This window comes from Rhinoraja longicauda, chromosome 9 (assembly GCF_053455715.1).
Source record: "Rhinoraja longicauda isolate Sanriku21f chromosome 9, sRhiLon1.1, whole genome shotgun sequence".
Lineage (NCBI taxonomy): Eukaryota > Metazoa > Chordata > Chondrichthyes > Rajiformes > Arhynchobatidae > Rhinoraja > Rhinoraja longicauda.
Window position 1 is genome coordinate 30,291,266 of NC_135961.1, and position 10,614 is coordinate 30,301,879.

At 44.0% G+C, this 10,614-nt stretch overlaps 1 pseudogene; it reads right to left on the bottom strand.

The window, feature by feature from the left end:
- Positions 1-377: 377 nt before the first annotated feature.
- LOC144597085 (U2 spliceosomal RNA) lies at positions 378-489 on the bottom strand (annotated as a pseudogene).
- Between the last annotated feature and the right edge of the window lie 10,125 nt (positions 490-10,614).

Sequence of the window (10,614 nt, forward strand, 5' to 3'; positions counted from 1 at the left end):
GGCTGCACCTTCAGGAGCGACAGCGGGGCTTCATTCCCCTTCTCCCGGAAGTCCTGCAGCATCTTCTGCCATCCCGCCGGGTTCTGGAAGGTAACGTCAAAATATCCGTTACCTGGGAAGTCCTGGAGGCAGAAGATGTCCCCGGCCTTGAATCCACAGGCCTCCAGCAGCACCTTCTTGATGAAGAGGTCCCTTGAGAAAGGGGTCCCCTCCCTGAGGTCCTTCACCGATACACACAGGGTATTCCGGATACCCTGCCCTCCAGCTCCACTTGCTGCTGCCATCCCATCTGGATAAGGGTGTTAGGTTGGTTACCCAACCAGCATGGATCCACCCCTAAACCAGACACGTGCTTCTGACCTCCCTCCGCTCCTCGTTAATGATCAACGCCTCAATACAGATACTGCTCTTATACTGTTCTTATAAGAACATTAGGTTGTGCAAGAACAGATACTACACTTGATCTTAGCCAAAAGGCCGAGAAGCGATAACCACTGGAACAAAAGGCTAATTGGTATCTGTGCTCACCTTTCTATTTATAAAGAGTCACAGCTAGAGAACCCCATGACAGTCACCATATGGCAACAGTGAGTCGAATAACATTTGTTATGACAGGTCTAATGAGTGACTAATTTCTAATAAATGCCATGTAAAATTAGACACCATGTAAAATGTTTTTGCAACGCATGTTAAATTTGAAGAAATTGTCTGACACTCATTTTGTCAGTAAGTAGTTGTTATCAAATATAATAAATTGTACAATATGCATTATTTTTCTCTGTAATTCATTGCAGACATATCGCTGTAACCCTTCACTGATGATGTTACATGGGAGAATCTCAGCTGAAACATTAACTTTAGATGCTTCCTTGATAACAATGAATAAAATACACTGCCTGGATTGTAATGTTAGATAGATTTATACTCCCGGGCTGAATCAGAAACACATGTCTCGAGTGAGAAAATCACGCATGGTAGCACTGAGACAAACAGGTGGTGGTATGGAGAAACAAGGAACTACAGATACTGGTTTACAACAACAAAACACAAAGGGCTGGAGCAATTCAGCAGGTCAGGCAGCATCTCTGGTGGACAGGGATCGGCCATGTTTCGGGTCAGGACCCTTCTTCAGACTTAGAGTCATAGTCATTGAGTCATACAGCTCTTCGGCCCAACTTGCCCATGCCGCCAAACATACCCCATTTACTCTAGGCCCACTTACCTGCCTTTGGCCCATATCCTTTGGCCCATATGTCATTTATGCACATCCGTTTAAGGGCAAATTGACTTTTGAAGAGGGGCTTCAGTTACCTGGAAAAGATGGAAGAAGTTGGGACTGATCTCCTTATAGCAAAGAAGATTGAAAATAAATTGGATAGAACAGGTCGAGATCACGACACGACAATATAACTATTGAAAAATAATATGAAGGTAAGTAGTTGTAATTGAAATTAATAAACTAAGTAATATGCATAACACTTCTTAATAGTTGATGGCAAGCACATCACTACCTTTTACTGATGACTTTACACAGGAACATCTTGCAGAAGCTGACAACAACAAAAATATATGATGCTTCCCAGATGGATGAATGAATTAAATGCTGTCTTTGGAGAGTAACATCTGATAGGGCAACAGTCCCCAGATTGTATTCCAAACCCCTGGAGACCTCACTGTAATTCACTGTTTGGGGAACTCTTCTGTGGTGCTGCTTCAGTTATCATGGGCGGGGATAGGTTGATAACTGAGCTGATCTACTGCTTAACTGGGGCACAATTCTGCAGTGTTTTGTGAGTGCAATGATCCTATCTTGATCCCATGCTGGTATAATGCGCTGTTTTCAACCTACAGAAAAGGAGTACATAGAGAGAGGCACGAGAAAGAGAGTGTCACACCTAATTAGGGATGCCAACTATAGCACTGCCAAATATGGGACATGATGACGTCACCGCCACGCGCTCCATGACCTCGCCCAGCCAGCGGCCACGTGATCCCTCTCCACCATTTTTTTCAGATTTTTAAACTTTTATTAAATTCGTATCTTTTATAGGAAAAAAATTCCATATATATCTACATTATTTTAATCAATGTATTGTGTGCATAAAAATCAAGATCCATTTCCTGCTTTGCTCAGACTGATTCCAGACGCCATTGTCAGCATTGCAGTTTGGTTTACTTTGTCCGGTTGAGAACTTGCACTGTATTTTTGCCATGGTCAGGGCTGTGACCCGGCGCCGGCCGCCGCTCTCTCCTTGCCCTCCTCCGTGGCCCTCGGGTACGAGCAGGGCTCGGCCGCTTGTCTCCTGGGGGCGTGTTTGTCAGTTCCGTAGCGGTGGAAGAGCCAGGCCTGGTGCCGGGGGAAGCAACCGGAGCCTGGGCCTGGGCCTGGACATGACGGAGTAACCGTGAGCTTGAGGTGGGCCAAGGGGAAAGGCGGCAACAGCAGCAGCGGCGGCGGTGAAGCCGGGCATTGCTGGAGGTGGAGGCCGAGGCCTGGGCCTGGCGCTGGGCCTGCCCTCGGCTCCCTCGTCCTCCCTCCTCTCCCCGGCCGGCTCAGCGCCTTCCCCACGCCGCCCAGAGCCCAGCGGCATCGACGCAGCAACATGCTCTGGCCCCCTGAGGACCGTCAGTGGGCGAGCCGCTGCCGTCTACCCACCGCACTGAACATCCCCGCACCGGGATGGGACAGGACTCTCCCCCCCACCCCCGCTCCACCAATGGCGGTTGCCCGGGACTGGAGGTGGGTTGCTACGCAACCTCCGTTAGGTGGTGTGCGGGCCGACAGCGCCCCCCCCCCCCAGACCTAATACGGGACAAGGGCTGCCAACTTAGCCCAAAATACGGGATGTCCCGGCTAATACGGGACAGTTGGCAACCCTACACCTAATAGAGCTGCTGCCTAGAGGGGCCCTGATCCACCCCCACACTAACACTGTTGTTGAGGGCTCGCCACGCTGCACTGTGCCCCAGCTATGCTTGGATTCAGTGCTCTCCTGTCAGTGCAGGCATGATGCTTCAACCAGCAAAAGACAAACTGCTGGAGGAACTCAGCAAATCAGGCAGCATCTATACAGGCAAAGGAATAGTCGACACTTAGGGTCAACACCCTGCATCAGGACTGATTCATGCCTCAGCCTGAAGCGTCAACCATCCTTTTGCCTCCTCAGATGCTGCTTGACATGCTGATTTCCTCCAGCAATTTAGTTTTTACTTCAGATTTCAGAACTGCATCACATCTTGTGTCTCCATGATGTTTCAACCAGTGTGTAAGACTCATAAAATGGTTTCTAGTGAACATCCACTGATGGGGAAACATGCTGTTTGACACCTCAAAATCAGACAAAGCTGCACTGGGGCCAACTGGTACATTGTCCGCCCGCTGCCAATTTTACAGACTTTTTATGTCCAAATGACATCCAGGAGACCACTGAAACCAACCACAAAAGAGAGTCGCATTGAACCCCTGGAAAACATTGATTAAACCAGAGCTAAAGATTTGGTCAAGATTTGGGTATCCATGATAATGAAGGCCTTAGAGAAAGCATGGAGAAGATAAACAGAGACAAGGAGCTTCAGTTACTTGGAGTGATGAGAGAACAGTACAGGCTAAAGGGACCGACTCTTTAGCCCACAATGTTTGTGCCGACTATCATGTGAATTCAAACTGAAGTTGGGGTTGTTCTTCTTCGAGCAGAGAAGGTTGAAAGAAGATTGGATAGGATGATTCATATCGTGAATATTCATATTATCATATATCATTATCATGATAATTCATATATCATATCATAATGCTGCAACATAATTAAAAATAAATAATTTATACGACAATCGTGCTTATTAAACACAATTAATTGTATAAAATGCCTGACATTTCACTGTAATTGATTACTAACCTCTCTATTGAAAACTTACACTGATTACATTATAAGGGAGAAAGCCAACAGAGGCTTATGGCATCTGCAATATATGATTCTCCCCCACCAGCTATAACAGTGGTAAAAAAAACAAGCTGCGGGGGGAACTCAGGATACCAGGGAGTATCTATGGAGGAAAAAGAACAGACACCATTTCCCTCTACGGACACTGCCTGAATTGCTGAGTTCCTCCGTCAAAAAAACAGACAAAGTGCTGGAGTAACTCAGCGGGTCAAGCAGCATCTCTCAGTACTCCAGCAGTTTGTTTTTTGCTCAGGGTTCAGGCATCTGCAGTCTTGTGTATCTCCGTTACAGCACATGATTAAGAACTCTTGCTTCTGTCCAGTAGTTCCTGCTGGAAAATAACCAAGTAGAATAAATGTGACTGATGCATTCTACAGTACCCTAGGTTATTCCATATAAATTGCTGATTTAGCCGAGACTGGGAGAGCTGCAAATATCTGTGAGCTATTTGCCTGCCAGAGTCATCTTCTTCAGGAAAGACAGTGACAGGGGAGAAAGAATGATCTGTTTACAGTATTACTTTGAGTGGCCCGAGAACTCCCAAACACCTGAAACGTCAAAGATAAATCAATTTTTATTTTCAGATTAATGGTGCTATTGAACCTACCTAATTCATTTCCCTAAATATATCATCATTATTGCAAAGGGATGATATGTGAATCCTGGCCCATCAGGATGGTTAATTCTTAACTGCTTTCTTCAACGGCCTGGCAACTCTAAGTTCATGAGCATTTAGAGATCGATGATAAATATTAGCCTTGGCTCTGACACATCTTCCTCCACAATGAATGGGTAAAATAAATCGGTGAACCCATCTCGTACATGAAGTCTGTTTCCTTTGTGAATATTGATGAAAAATATTAATTTAGGACTGAACCTACACCTTATGGAACCTGAGAGGAACCAATATCCTGGCGGGGAGATTTGCTAAGGTAATTGCGGAGACTTTAAACTAGTACGGTTGGGGGGAGAGACTCAAACACAGATAGCTAATAGGCAGTGTGTGAGGCAGGAGGCAGAAAAGGGAAATACTCAGACCCAATATGTAGGAGAGAAAGAAGTGAAAAGAAATAAACTGAGAATAAGAAATGATGGGTCCCTTAAATGTGTATATTTTAATGCTAGGAGCATTGTAAGAAAGGTGGATGAGCTTAGAGCCTGGATTGACATCTGGAAGTATGATGTTGTGGCGATCAGTGAAACATGGTTGCAGGAGGGTTGCGATTGGCAATTAAATATTCCAGGATTTCATTGTTTCAGATGTGATAGAATCGGAGGGGCAAGAGGTGGGGGTGTTGCATTGCATGTCAGGGAGGATATCACAGCAGTGCTTTGGCAGGACAGACTGGAAGGCTCGATTAGGGAGGCTGTTTGGGTGGAACTCAGAAATGAGAAAGGTTTAGCAACACTTATAGGGGTGTATTATAGACCGCCAAATAGGGAACGAGAATTGGAAGAGCAAATATGTAAGGAGATAGCAGATATTAGTAGTAAGCACAGAGTAGTGATTATGGGTGATTTCAATTTTCCGTATATAGACTGGGAATCACATTCTGTTAAAGGGCTGGATGGTTTGGAGTTTGTAAAATGTGTGCAGGATAGTTTTTTGCAGCAATACGTAGAGGTACCTACCAGAGAAGGGGCAGTGTTGGACCTCCTGTTAGGAAATGAGACGGGTCAGGTGACGGAGGTATGTGTTGAGGAGCACTTTGGGTCTAGTGATCACAATGCCATTAGTTTTAATATAATTATGGAGAAGGTCAAATCTGGACCAAGGGTTGAGATTTTAGATTGGAGAAAGGCTAATTTTGAGGAGATGAGAAAGGATTTAAAAGGAGTGAAATTGAACTTTTTGTTTTATGAAAAGGATATAATAGAGAAATGGAGGATATTTAAAGGTGAAATTTTGAGAGTACAGAGTCTTTATGTCCCTGTTCGGTGGAAAGGAAAGAATAATAATTTGAAAGAGCCGTGGTTTTCCAGGGAAATTGGACACTTGGTTCGGAAAAAGAGGGAGATATACAATAAATATAAGCGGCAGGGAGTAAATGAGGTTCTTGAGGAATATAAAGAATGTAAAAGGAATCTTAAGAAGGAAATTAGAAAAGCGAAAAAAAGATATGAGGCTGCTTTGGCAAGTAATGTAAAAGTAAACCCCAAGGGGTTCTACAGATATGTCAATAGCAAAAGGATAGCGAGGGATAAAATTGGTCCATTAGAGAGTCAGAGTGGACAGCTATGTGCTGAGCCGGAAGAAATGGGGGAGATATTAAACAATTTCTTTTCTTCGGTATTCACCGAGGAGAAGGATATTAAATTATGTGAGGTAAGCGAAACAAGTAGAGTAGTGATGGAAATTATGAGGATTAAAGAAGAGGAGGTACGGACACTTTTGAAAAATATAAAAGTGGATAAGCCTCCAGGTCCTGATAGGATATTCCCTAGGACATTGAGGGAAGTTAGTGCAGAAATAGCAGGGGCTATGACGGAAATATTTCAAACGTCATTAGAAAGGGGGATGGTGCCGGAAGATTGGCGCATTGCGCATGTTGTGCCTTTGTTTAAAAAAGGTTCTAAAAGTAAACCTAGCAATTATAGATCTGTTAGTTTGACGTCTGTGGTGGGAAAATTAATGGAAAAGATACTTAGGGACAATATATATAATTATTTGGATAAACAAGGCCTGATTAGAAACAGTCAACATGGATTTGTGCCTGGAAGGTCATGTTTGACTAATCTTCTTGAATTTTTTGAAGAGGTTGTGGATGTTGTCTATATGGACTTCAGTAAGGCATTTGACAAGGTTCCACATGGAAGGTTGATTAAGAAGGTTAAATCGTTGGGTATTAATAGTGAGGTTGCAAGATGGAATCAACAATGGCTGAATGGGAGATACCAGAGGGCAATGGTTGGCGATTGTATGTCAGGTTGGAGGCCAGTGTCTAGTGGAGTACCCCAAGGATCTGTGTTGGGTCCACTGTTGTTTGTCATTTACATTAATGATCTGGATGATGGTGTGGCAAATTGGATTAGTAAATATGCAGATGATACTAAGATAGGTGGTGTAGTTAATAATGAAGTAGAGTTTCAAAGTCTACAGAGAGACTTGGGCCTTTTGGAAGGGTGGGCTGAAAGATGGCAGATGGAGTTTAATGCTGATAAGTGTGAGGTGCTGCATTTTGGTAGGACAAATCAAAATAGGACGTACAGGGTAAATGGTAGGGAATTGAGGAATGCAGTGGAACAGAGGGATCTGGGAATAACTGTGCATTGTTCCCTGAAGGTGGAATCTCATGTGGATAGGGTGGTGAAGAAGGCGTTTGGTATGCTTGCTTTTATAAATCAGAACATCGAGTATAGAAGTTGGGATGTAATGTTAAAATTGTACAGGGCATTGGTGAGGCCGAATCTGGAGTATGGTGTGCAGTTCTGGTCGCCAAATTATAGGAAGGATGTCGACAAAATGGAGAGGGTGCAGAGGAGATTTACTAGAATGTTGCCTGGGTTTCAGCACTTAAGCTACAGAGAGAGGTTGAACAGGTTGGGTCTTTATTCTTTGGAGCGTAGAAGGTTGAGGGGGGACTTGATAGAGGTTTTTTAAATTTTGAGAGGGACGGACAGAGTTGACGTGGGTAGGCTTTTCCCTTTGAGAGTGGGGAAGATTCCAACAAGGGGACATAGCTTCAGAATTGAGGGACAAAAGTTTAGGGGTAACATGAGGGGTAACTTCTTTACTCAGAGGGTGGCGGCTGTATGCAATGGGCTTCCGGGTGGAAGTGGTGGAGGCAGGCTCGATTTTATTATTTAAGAGTAAATTGGATAGGTATATGGATAAGAGGGGATTAGAGGGTTATGGTCTGAGTGCAGGTAGATGAGACTAGGTCAGGGAGAGTGGTCGGCGTGGACTGGTAGGGCCGAACGGGCCTGTTTCCGTGCTGTAGTTGTTATATGGTTATATGGTTTATATGGTTATGGCTCCATGCTCAGATTGTCCCTCATGAGCCTATTTTTTCCATGGTTATTCCTTTATCCTCAATATAGAATTTCTTCCGATTTATCTTAATCCTGTCTAGATGTAAAGATGCAGAGCATCTTGGACATTACAGCTCATCCCCTCCATGACACGTTAGTCAACTTGAGGGGCACCTTCAGCAACAGATTGGTTCCACCAAGATGCAGCACAGTACGCCCACAAGAGATCCTTTTTCCCTGTGGCTATCAAACTGTACAACTCCTCCCCCTTCTGTCGTGGGGTAGATTGACTCCCCTTCCCCCACCCCACCCCCCCACCCCCAACCCCCCTCCCCAATCTTGGCACATGGCCAATCCTGGACTTTCCAATCGTCACTTTAATTTCATGTATCGTTGTGTTTTATGACTTGGCAGACCAATTTCCCTCCTGGGATAAATAAAGTCCTATCGTATCGTATCATATGCCGATGATTTCTCCTAACTTTGCTAAACCTTCCTAATTTTCAGTTTAAGTGCAGGGACACTATAGTACAACTTTATAAAGAATTGGTTAGGCCACAACTGGAGCACTGTGTATAGTTCTGATCGCCAGACTGTAATGAAGGTTTGGGGACACAAGAGACTGCAGATAAAAACAAGGATACAGGTACTCTCACAAACTTTAGCTAGGATTTTGATGAGCATTTGAATAATTGATGCACTGAAGGCTGCAAACCAAGTGTTAGTAAATGGAATTAATAGAGATAAGTAGTTGATGTTCGCCATGGACATGGTGGGCTAAAAGGCCTGTGTGACTCAATGAGTTTTCAAAGATCCTTGTTTATAGAAAAAACCAATGACTCAGCATTTTGAATTAAAGAATCGGAAGAGCAAAATCATAGCAGCTGACGTGATCGTTAGTTCTACAGACGAGTGAGCAGGTTTAATCTGTGAGTTAACACCCTAAAGTATATTAGATCAATGGAGTAAATACCTTTGTATCATGGAATTTTATTCCATATTGTTGTGCTAATTTCTCCTTTGAAACATCGAAACATAGAAAATAGGTGCAGGAGGAGGCCATTAGCCCCTTTGAGCCAGCACCGTCATTCATTGTGATCATGGCTGATCATCTACAATCAGTAACATGTGCCTGCCTTCTCCCCATATCCCTTAATTCCACTAGCCCCTAGAGCTCTATCGAACTCTTTTTTAAATTCATCCAGTGAATTGGCCTCCACTGCCTTCTGTGGCAGAGAATTCCACAAAATCATGAGTCTCTGGGTGAAAAGGTTTCTTCTCACCTCAGTTTTAAATGGCCTCCCCTTTATTCTTGGGAACATTTTTCCTGCATCTAGCTTGTCCAGTCCTTTTATATTTTTATACGTCTCTATAAGAACGCCGCTCATCTTCTAAACTTCAGTGAATACAAGCCCAGTCTTTCCAATCTTTCCTCATATGACAATCCCGCCATCCCAGGGATTAACCTCATGAACCTACGCTGCACGGCCTCAATAGCAAGGATGTCCTTCCTCACATTAGGAGACCAAAACTGCACACAATACTCCAGATGTGGTCTCACCAGGGCCCGATACAACTGCAGAAGGACCTCTTTATTCCTATACTGAAAACCTCTCGTTATGAAGACCAACACGCCATTAGCTTTCTTCACTGCCCATGGCATGCTTACTTTCAATGACTGGTGTACAAAGACACCCAGGTCTCGTTGCACTTCCCCTTTACCTAATCTGATACCATTGAGATAATAATATGCCTCCTTACTTTTGCCACCAAAGTGGATAACCTCACATTTATCTACATTATACTGCATCTGCCATGCATCTACCCACTCACTCAATCTGTCCATATCACCCTGCAACCTCCTAACATCTTCTTCGCAGTTCACACTGCCACCCAGCTTTGTGCCATCTGCAAAGTTGCTTGTGTTACTTCTAATTCCATCATCCAAATCATTAATATATATTGTAAATAGTTACGGCCCCAACACCGAGCCTTGCGGCACTCCACTTGCCACTGCCTGCCATTCTGAAAAGGACCCATTTATTCCTACTCTTTGCTTCCTGTCTGCCAACCAATTCTCTATCCATGTCAATACCCTACCCCCAATACCATGTGCTCTAATTTTGCTCACCAACCTCCCATGTAGGACCTTATCAAAGGCTTTCTGAAAGTCTAGATACACTACATCCACTGGCTCTCCGTCATCCTTTTTATTTGTCACATCCTCAAAAAATTCCAGAAGATTAGTCAAGCACGATTTTCCCTTCATAAATCCATGCTGACCAATCCTTTTACCGCTATTGAAATGCGCCGTTATTACCTCTTTAATAATTGACTCCAGCATCTTCCCCATCACCGATGTCAGACTTACTGGTCTATAATTCTCCGTTTCCTCTCTCACTCCTTTCTGGAAAAGCGGGATAACATTAGCTACCCTCCAATCCACAGGAACTGATCCTGAATCTATTGAACATTGGAAACTAATCACTAATGAGTCCACGATTTCCTGAGACATCTCCTTGAGTACCCTGGGATGCAGACCATCAGGCCCTGGGGATTTATCAACCAGTCCCAATACTATTTCTCACCTAATGCAAATTTCTTTCAGTTCCTCTGTCCACTAGTACATCTGGGAGATTGTTTGTGTCTTCCTTAGTGAAGACAGATCCGAAGTACCTGTTCAACTCTTATGCCATTTCCTTGT